The sequence below is a fragment of the Phoca vitulina genome, unplaced genomic scaffold (assembly GCF_004348235.1).
Source record: "Phoca vitulina isolate PV1807 unplaced genomic scaffold, GSC_HSeal_1.0 scaffold9, whole genome shotgun sequence".
Classification (NCBI taxonomy): domain Eukaryota; kingdom Metazoa; phylum Chordata; class Mammalia; order Carnivora; family Phocidae; genus Phoca; species Phoca vitulina.
In genome coordinates, this window is record NW_022589712.1 from 37,288,711 (window position 1) to 37,298,600 (window position 9,890).

The following is a 9,890-nucleotide window of genomic DNA, read 5'->3' on the forward strand; positions in this document are numbered from 1 at the left end:
ATAATTGAATATTAAGATGGTGGAGAGGAACCAAGGGTAGAGAGGAAGGAAGGGGAGGACTTTATAGTTGGTGCTGTATTAATGGATTACTTAATCAATTAAATCAAGAAGTAGATTGCTAAGACTTCACTTGCAAACAATCATATACATGTTCAGCCCTCATAATTCTATTTTTTTATGATCCACAGCTCTACATTTCCACTGAAAGAAGTGGAAAAAGAATTACACTGAGTCAATTTGAATAATGTCTACAACTTAATGAGTTCTTTCAGATTCTGAACACCAAACTAAGCACTTTATCTACAATAATCAAATCAATTTGTACAACAATTATCCTTGTTTTGGAAACAGACTCAGAAAGTTTATTTAACCTATCTGAAATCACACAAGTATGTGGGGGAACCAGGATTCCAACCTGATTTGCCCAACCTAAATCTGATATTCTTTAAGACTCCCCACACTACAACAAATTTTCTGGTGCCACATTGGCATCTTCTTTAAAGCAGTCTTTACAAATAGGATGGCTCGTAGGGAGTGTTGCATAGAAGTAAAGAGGAATTATATGACATTTTAGGTTCTCTTTTAAAGGTATAATTGAATTCTATGCATGACAAGTTTAGTAAAAGTCAACTGTAGTAGTTTTGGGGGTTACCAGATTCCATAGAAACATGTGGAAAACATTTATTCTTTTTATTTGTTTGTTTGAGAGAGAGAGACAGACAGCAAGAGCAGGAGGGACAAAAGGGGAGGGAGAGAGAGAATTTCAAGCCAACCCCACGCTGAACACAGCTGGAAGCCAGGCTCTATCCCAGGACCTTGAGATCATGACCTGAGCTGAAACCAAGAGTCAGATGCTTGACCAACTGCACCACCCAGGCACCGCGGAAACCTTTTAATTAAGAAATAAGTTCAACAGCAAACACAGTGTACTTGCATTTATGGATAAGCATGTTGATTTGTGAAAGTGTTTTTTTTCCCTTCAGTACGATTTTTATTTATTTAAAAATCATCTTTACCACAACTCCATTTGATCATTATTACTTTATTGACTTAAAAATGATTGTTTTTTTATCTTCTTCCTTTAATAGGTAGGCTATAGAAAAATAATATTTTTACATTAGTTACATAAAAGGAAAGCAATTTAAATTTAAGCCACGGACCTACTTGATTAGCTTTTTTACCAGCTTATTACATCCTCTGAATTTCTATAATATATATCACATAATACATAGTAGTTTATATAACTTGCTATAGTTTTGTGTAAGTTATGTTTTTGTAAATTCCTAGATGTCAGAGTTCATAAAATATACTTCTTCTGCCTTGTAAAGTGATAATCATATCATTGGTGGCCAAAAATTCTTGCTGTTTTTTGGTCTTGATAATTAGTATGATGCCTGAGGGCACTAACGTGGCAGTAAGCCAAGAGCTCCATGAAGGCAACGTCTGTGTCACCTTCCTCTTTGTAGCCTCTAGGTTATGTCGGCACTTGGCACCTAGGAGCAACTCAAATGACTCTTGAGTGGATAAATGAGAGAATGAGGCAAGACTGGAATTGGCACTTCTCCGAAGAAACATATGTGACCAGTAAATTTTTTTAAAAGAGTATCAACTTCTTTTGTGAGTAGGAAATGCAAATTAAAATTTAAAAGATTCTGGGGCACCTGGGTGGCTCAGTAGTTGGGCGTCTGCCTTCGGCTCAGGTCATGACGCCGGGGTCCTAGAATCGAGCCCCGCATCAGGCTTCCTGCTCGGAGGGAAGCCTGCTTCTCCCTCTCCCACTCCCCCTGCTTGTGTTCCCTCTTGCGCTGTTTCTCTCTCTCTCTGTCAAATAAATAAATAAAAAATCTTAAAAAAATAAAATAAAATTTAAAAGATTCTGTTCATACCCATCAAAGTGGCAAAAGTGAAAAAAATCTAATACCAAGTGTTGACAAGGATGTAGAACAATGGCACTCTTACACGCTAATGGTGGAAGTGTAAATTGGTGCGATAACTTTGGAAAACAATATGGTGTTATCCAGTAAAGTTGGAGTTTCCCATACCCAGCAATTCAAACCCTGAGAAATCCCTGCACAGGTGCACCGGGAGATACACAGAATGTTTATTGCAGCACTGTCATAACAGACCCAAACTGGAAGCAACCTAAATGTCCATCAAGAGTAGAGTGGCTAAATATATTGTGGTTTAGTCATGCAATGAAATACTGCAGCTCAGGGAAAATAAATGGATTACAGCTACTCTTACCATCATTATGAATCCAGAAAAATATGATTTAAAAGCAAATCGAATGCAGAATGATTCCATTTTATTTGAAGTTTTAAAACGCTAAATTAAAAATGTTGTTCATTGGTAAATATATACACAGATGGCGAACTATAAAGAAAAGCAAAATGGTTATTCCTGGTTGATAGAAAAGAGAGAGGAAGGATTTGGCAAGAAACATGCAACAAAAATGCTAGCCTGGGTGTACACAGTTGTTAATTCTCATTTGATTACTTATAACATATTATACTATTTTTCTCCACCAGTTCGATATTTAATTAAAAAACAAAAAGGAATGAATGATATGTTTGGGCAAACTCTTTGGGATGATGGCATGCCAGCAATATTTAGTTGAGCAAAATCTCACTCCTCAGTAGTCATAGTTTATAATGGTGCTTTTCTGTTTTTTTGTTTTGTTTTGTTTTGGTTTTTTAATAATGGTGCTTTTCTAAAGTAGGGAAGTTCCAGGATTTTGAAAGTGACAAATGCGAAAATAAACCACAAGGTGGCATCATAGACGCATGTGTCTTATTCAGAAACATGTAATCCACTTGCCTTGGAAATGTTGAGTATAGTTAAAATCTAGAGTTTATTGTATTCATAGGGAGCAGCAGAGGATATTTTTATTCTTTTACCTTCTTTCTTCTCATTTCATCAATTGTGCTTGATTTTACTTGCATGTATTCTGTGTTATCAGATTAAAGTTTGAGGGAAGCAATTCAAATAAATCCAACGCAACAATTACGCAGGTCCAGCTTGTGACATTTATTCATTCATTTCTCATTCAGTCATGCACTCGTATAGTCATTCATTTAACCAGTGTCTGCAAATATTTGTTGTTTCTTTCTGTACCAGACGTAAGTCAAAGAGGCCCTGGAGACTTAACATGAGCAAAAACATAGTCACTATCATTTGCTTTTCGCGTAGTGGTAGAGACAGGTAATAATCATATCCTTACAAATTTAAATTGCAACTGACAGATTCCGTAAGGAGAAGTATGTGATTCCACACTAAGGTTTTGAATCAGTTGGAGATGTCTGCGGAGGGATCCATCTGTTGAGATCTGAAAAACGAAGGTGAGTTACCTGGGTAAAAAGGAGAGAAAAGAACATTCTAAGTAGAAGGAAAATGTGCAAATGCTGGTAGCAGGAGAGAGCAAGGAGATTACCAGGGGCTGAAAGAAAGCCCGGATGGCTGGATGGCAAGTCCAAGGTGGTAGAGCAAGGTGAGGAGAGGTCTAAGAAGTGGGCAGGAGACAGATCTTGCATGGCTCTTAGCCTGAGGTTAAGGATTTTGTCTTCACACTGAGAGCATGGGGGGAGCCACAGAGGAGAGCAGGTGCAACAGTGGCTTAAAGCCCGTGCCCTGTCACTGGTAAATCTGCAGCTTTATCAGCGTCTAGGAAAGATTCTGCCTTAGGTGCTAGAGAGTGGCACAACTCTGTTCACCGATGTATGTGTGATTTGCTTTTTGATGGTGAAGGACATCATTTAAAGACAGTAGGATAATTTCATTCTCAGCCGTATTCATTAGATTCAAGATTTGTCTTCTAAAGAGACATGACTCCGTTGTATTTATTTTGAATCAGTCTAAAAACCATTGCTTTTGAAGATAGGAAACATAAAGGATGATTTCTTAACCAACCAATAGATCTATTCAGCTCATCCACAAGGAAATAAAAAGCTTTGGCATCTAAAATATAAAAGGTATGAAAGAAAATGTTTATAATCCTGTTGTCTCAGAAAGAACCATGTATTAGAAATCAGGAGATCTGGGTCACATGACTGTGGGAAAGATGAACTAATTTGGTTGGGCCTCAGTTTTCTTCTTCTGTAAAATGAAGCACTGGTCTAGGTTATATTCTTCTAACTCTGAAATTTTGGAAATCTGCAAATTTATTTATATAAAGCAAAATGTACAGGCAAATAATGTAATGTAAAGAGAACAGGTGTTGGGGAAATACCTTGGTATGAATTTGAATAAAGGTGTGTGAATGGGACTGAATGAGACTTATTTTGGATCTTAAGACATTTTCAATAAACTAAATTTGAATAAGCTACACTACCATTTATTGATAGTGTACTATGTACCAGATCTTATGAACATTATCTCACTTAATCCTCAGAAAATTCTTGTGAGATAGGTGTTGTTTTTTAATTCTATTTTACTAATTAAAAAACAAAGCTTACACAGATTCAGTAATTTGTTCAAACTCACACAGTTAATGCATCTCAAGATGTATCTTGATCTGTCTGATTTCAGAACTTGTCCTTTCAGTCATTATACTATTTATTATGTCTTGAAGAGTTGAGATTTTTAAAAATGACATATATATTGAGTAAAATAGAGATAAATTTACTAGAATCACAAATATGGATTTCAAGTTATTTATAAGTGATCTGTTGAATAAGTACCAAGAATTTTAATAAGCTCCCACATCTTAAACAAAACTGCTTATTTAATGAATTAAACATGCACTATCCTGGATATGGCTGTGAAGTTGCACTATTACTAAGCAAACCATCTCTTTGTCAGTATGTTTTTGCTGTATCAGTCAAGGATACGCTTGCAGAATTTTAACTCCTAAGCTATATATTTAAAAGGAACAATTAGACAAATAGCTTCCATCACTTTTCTCGCTATGTCATATCCTGATGACAAACAATGGTGAACTTTGTTTCTCCTTTTGTCTCAAACTCCTGATACCCAGAGCAAGGAAGCTGCCTGCCAGACCTTGTCGTTTGGAGAAGTGGCTAAATGCATTTATACTGAGTTATTGCTCCTGTGTTGTCTTGTCTGTAGCTCCCACTCTGAAGCATGCTTGAGGTTTGATGATTCACATCAAACGGAATTGTGTTCTCTGTTGTGAGAACTGGTCAACATTGGACAGATAATTCATCAGTTTATTGCTGGACCCGTTCCTGTGATGGTCATGGTCAGGAGGCACTTGCTGTTTGAATCTATTCCTTCGATGCAACACATTTGCCTTAAGCCTGCTCAATGATTCAGCTGTGATGGACTTATGGATATCTTTGGGGTGGGGGTGCTTACTGAACCTTGAAAGGGGACACAATGGCCCCTCAAGCCTCCTTACTGTAGGAGTAAATGATGTTTGTCATCAGAGGTAATGCTTGCCTACTGAGCTTGGCCGTACCCTCATCTGATGGTCACCAGACTATATGTGGGTTTGATGATGTTACTACACCCAGCCATTTTTACTGTGTTATGCTTATCTTTCTGACAGAAAGATTCAAAACAACAAAATAAATCTAGCAGGGGCTGCTTGTGAGACAAAAAAAAAGTGGCTGGCTTAGTTCCTGTTTAGGAGGTGGCGTGTGACTGTGACAGAGAAATGTGTTATGACGAGAGTAAAATATGGTCTATGTCCTTCTGTGTTTTGCCCTCCTGACTGTGAGCACATCTCTGTCATCTTGCCAGACCCCAAGGGAAGCCTATTTAAAGCAGGCATTCTGGGGTGGACTGGCTAGAACAGAGAAGAGGCCAGCCATTGCTGGCCCAGGAGAAAGTCGACACAAACAGCTACACAAAGTGCTAGTTGCTAGTTGGATTGTTTTGGTGAAAAAAAAAAGTCTTTATGTTCTCTGTAATTAAGGGCAAGGTTTAAAAAGAAGTGATGAAAGATCTAGGAAGCAGAGTTTTACAGTATGGTAAATAATATTCAGCTTGATAGCTTATAATCACAAAAGGAGGGGTTAACTCAGTTAAAATACTCAGTTGTTTTAGTTTATGAGCAATTTAAAATTTATCACCCCACTTGTACAAGTGAGACATTATGAATAATAGCCATTCTTTCCAAATACTTTTTCTTCCACATGAGAAAACGTGACTTTGTTATCACTGCTGTGAAAACACAAAACAATTACAAAGCACACTTAATGCAAGAAACTTCAGAGTCAACTTGCCAAAGATACTCAACCTCATTCTATCCCTTAAAAACAAAACAAAACGACAACAAAAAACCTTAGAAGGCAGTCTATTACATGCATATCCATTTCATATGTATGAATCTCTTCACTCCCACAGACTAATAGATTGACAACCAAGGTCAAGGAAACAGAATATTCAGTTCTCAGAAGACTAAGAAATTAGAGGCATATAAAAATGCCTCTGGTTATAAGATTTTTAAAAAACTATACACATATAAACTGTTAAAGGCTTTGGAAAACATGCTTAACTGTAGGCCAAAGCTTTAAGGCTAGTTCAAAATCCCTTCCTGATAATAAGAATTGTTATAGTGGATGGGTTACTGGGCAAGTCTTCCTAGGCCAAATGACGAGTATTGTTTTATGACATGATGGACCTGGAATATATAAGTAATCAGAATGATCCAGCATTCTCTCCCACCCCACCCCCCATCCACAACCTCTTTTACATCCAGTGGGAGACTGGGGGTTTTTATTTTCTTTTCAAACTCAATTTACTCAGATACCTCATCTTTTTTTTTTTTTTTTTAAGTTTTTATTTATTTAAGTAATCTCTACACCTGATGTGGGGCTCAAACTCACAACCCCAAGATCAAAAGTTGCATGATCTTCCAACTGAGCCAGCCAGGAGTCCCCAGGCACCTCGTCTTAACACTTCACCATTTTGCTTTGCTTTTGCCAACCACCTTGAATGAGATTATAGGATATTCTTTGGTAGCCATTACTGAGGGTCAAGCTCACTGATTAAGGTAAGGTAGGTATGACCTGCTTGAAAGTTGAAAGTTAAAACTAGAAAACTGCCAAAACTATTTCCTTTTATGCTGTATGATGGAATAAAGTGGGGTTATTCTTTTTAAAAATCCTTTCATATATTAAAAGGGTAAGATGGTAGAGGCTTTTATGCTAATACGATAGACAGATTTACTCTTGTCAATAATTCAAAGTGATTCCAGGCAGGTTGAAATATTCTTGGTTAGTCTGAGTCTGAAAAAGCAGTGTCAAAAGCCATAGCCTAGAGGTTCAAAGGTATGGGTTGAAGAATCAGACAAGCCTGGGTTGAGTCATAGCTCAAACTGCTAGGTGTGACCTTGGGCAATTAACCTCTTACTCTCCAATTCCTAATATGCGAAGCAAAGATAATAATATATGCATTCCATAGGACGGTTACAAGGCTTAAATGAGACAACAGATTTCAAACACTTAGCATAGAATTAAGCATGGAGAACAATTGAACAATATTTGCAGTTAGTATTAACATGTTTTCTTTATTAGACCTGTGACTTAGGTGGGTACCAGTTCTTAGTTATAGCAGAGGACCCAATTCCCTGACCAAACCCATTCCTGTCTGTTCCTTTGAAGTTGAAAGGGAGGGAGAAAGTACCACCTGGTACCTGGGGAACCATTTCTCATATGCCTCTGGCCCCTCATACAAGATCATCGATATAAGCTAAGGGGTTTTTTTTCTTTTAAATTCTCCCATCTGAGTTCAAAGACTTATCCTTCCAAAGAATTTGAGCTATAGTCACAGTTTATGATGTCATATTTGCTGTAGTGCTTTGTTTTAGTTGCTGAAATATTCACAACCTCAGTTATTGCTTAGATCTTAAAAGAATTACAAGGGGAAGTCAAACTCCATTCTTCAGCAAAATGCAGAACTGGGAATAGTCCCATTGGGCAATAAAAACATGAAAAGCTTCAAAAATATATCTATCTTTAGCTCATTAAGCTTACAAAGCCAACCCAGATTCATAATTTGACTAGGACCCTATCTTGATGAGGTATTTTTAAAGTAAGCTAAGTCAGACACATTTTAATCTCTATACATCTCTAGTCATGGACTTTTTTTTTTTTTTTTTTAAGATTTTATGTATTTATTTGAGAGAGAGAGCACACAAGCAGGGGGAGCTGCAGGCTCCCCACTGAGCAGGGAGCCGGACGTAGGACTCGGTCACAGGACCTCAGGGTCGTGACCTGGGCTGAAGGCAGATGCTTAACCCAGACACCTCATAGCCATGGATTTTTTTTTTTTTTTTAAGATTTTTATTTATTTATTTGAGACAGAGAGAATGAGAGAGAGAGAGCACATGAGAGGGGGGAGGGTCAGAGGGAGAAGCAGGCTCCCTGCCGAGCAGGGAGCCCGATGCGGGACTCAATCCAGGGACTCCAGGATCATGACCTGAGCTGAAGGCAGTCGCTTAACCAACTGAGCCACCCAGGCGCCCTAGCCATGGATTTTTAAAATTGCATTGAAGTATGTTATTATACCACACTATTGCCTCAGATCCAAGATGTACCTTTTTTTTTTTTTTTTTTCATTTTTACACTCTGGAAATTGGGATGTCTTATGTTCAATAGGTAATATTCTGTTGTGGTGGTTCTTTTCCTTAAAAACTGACCTTAAGCCAATAGTGTATGTTGCAACTGATGGAGTCTTACACTTAAGGAAATTGCTTTGTGATGATAACCTAAGGTGATTACTCTTACTCTGAATCCATGTAATGATTGGAAAAGGAACGAGATGATTATATACAGAAGATAATCCAAAAGGCTTCATTAAGATTTATGATACATATGTACATGTGGGTCACTAGGGCCATCACTCTAGTTAATATTTGGCCTTTTTTATGTTTCAACTTACTTTAAAATCCCTCAGATTTGTTCAAATGATAGGATTACCATATTTGCAGTAGCAAAAGATCCCAAAGAGACCACCAAGCCTCTCCAACTAGTTCTCAGAAACCCTCACTCTCATGGCACCTCCTTCTTTTGAGGGCCCTTGTGAATAGCGAGAGTGAGCCATACCGATCACTCTCGGGCGATAGAAGCGCGTTTGCATGTGCTGCTGCATGCCCTTCGAAACTTAACATGTACACACTTAAAATTGGTAGTTATTCAATAAATACCTTCTGGTTCACTGATGTGAAATACAGAACTGTGTTTTAATTAGCGCTGAAATACATTTCTAGGCCCAAGATGGAGCTGCTCCTGCCCAGGTGCTATATCAGCAAATGGAACTTTAGCTAACTTTTGAGTCCCTGTACATGTTCCACTTGACCAGAAATGCAGTATATCCAGTTAGCCAATCCCCCAATGCCAGGCCAACTCTGGGCCTTCTCACCCTAAACAAGGTTGATTGTGTAACCCTGCCAATCAGATATTTTCCATTTTTCTCTTCCTTGTTATTCTTTATCCTATAAAATCTCCCTGCCTTCCGCCCTATTTTGCAGTTCTCCAAAAGGAGACTTCTTCATGAAGTATTACAGTTTGTTTGTATTGGCTAAATTGTTTCCTTTGTTTTTTAACATTAGGTATGCATATAGCTTTTAACATTTGGGGAAAATGAAATTTCTAAAAATGTTCCTTTTTCCTTTTATCCTACCAAAAATCCCTTGAATTAATTTTGGGACTAACTCTGGCATAAATAAAAGCCACCCACAAATTAAACTTTTAAAAGTTCTTTTCCCCTTGGACCATAAAAACTAATTTTTTTCTATTTTGGGACCAAACATGAAAATTAATCACACCTAAAGGTGGGACACCACTTTCACAAAACATTGGATCTGCGATGGGAAACAGTTGTTAAAAAGAAATAACAGGCCCAAAATGGAGTCACTTGTGCAAGCCCCACATCAGCAAACCAAGACTTACTATCTAACCAAATTGCAGTGACCTTTAACCAGTCAA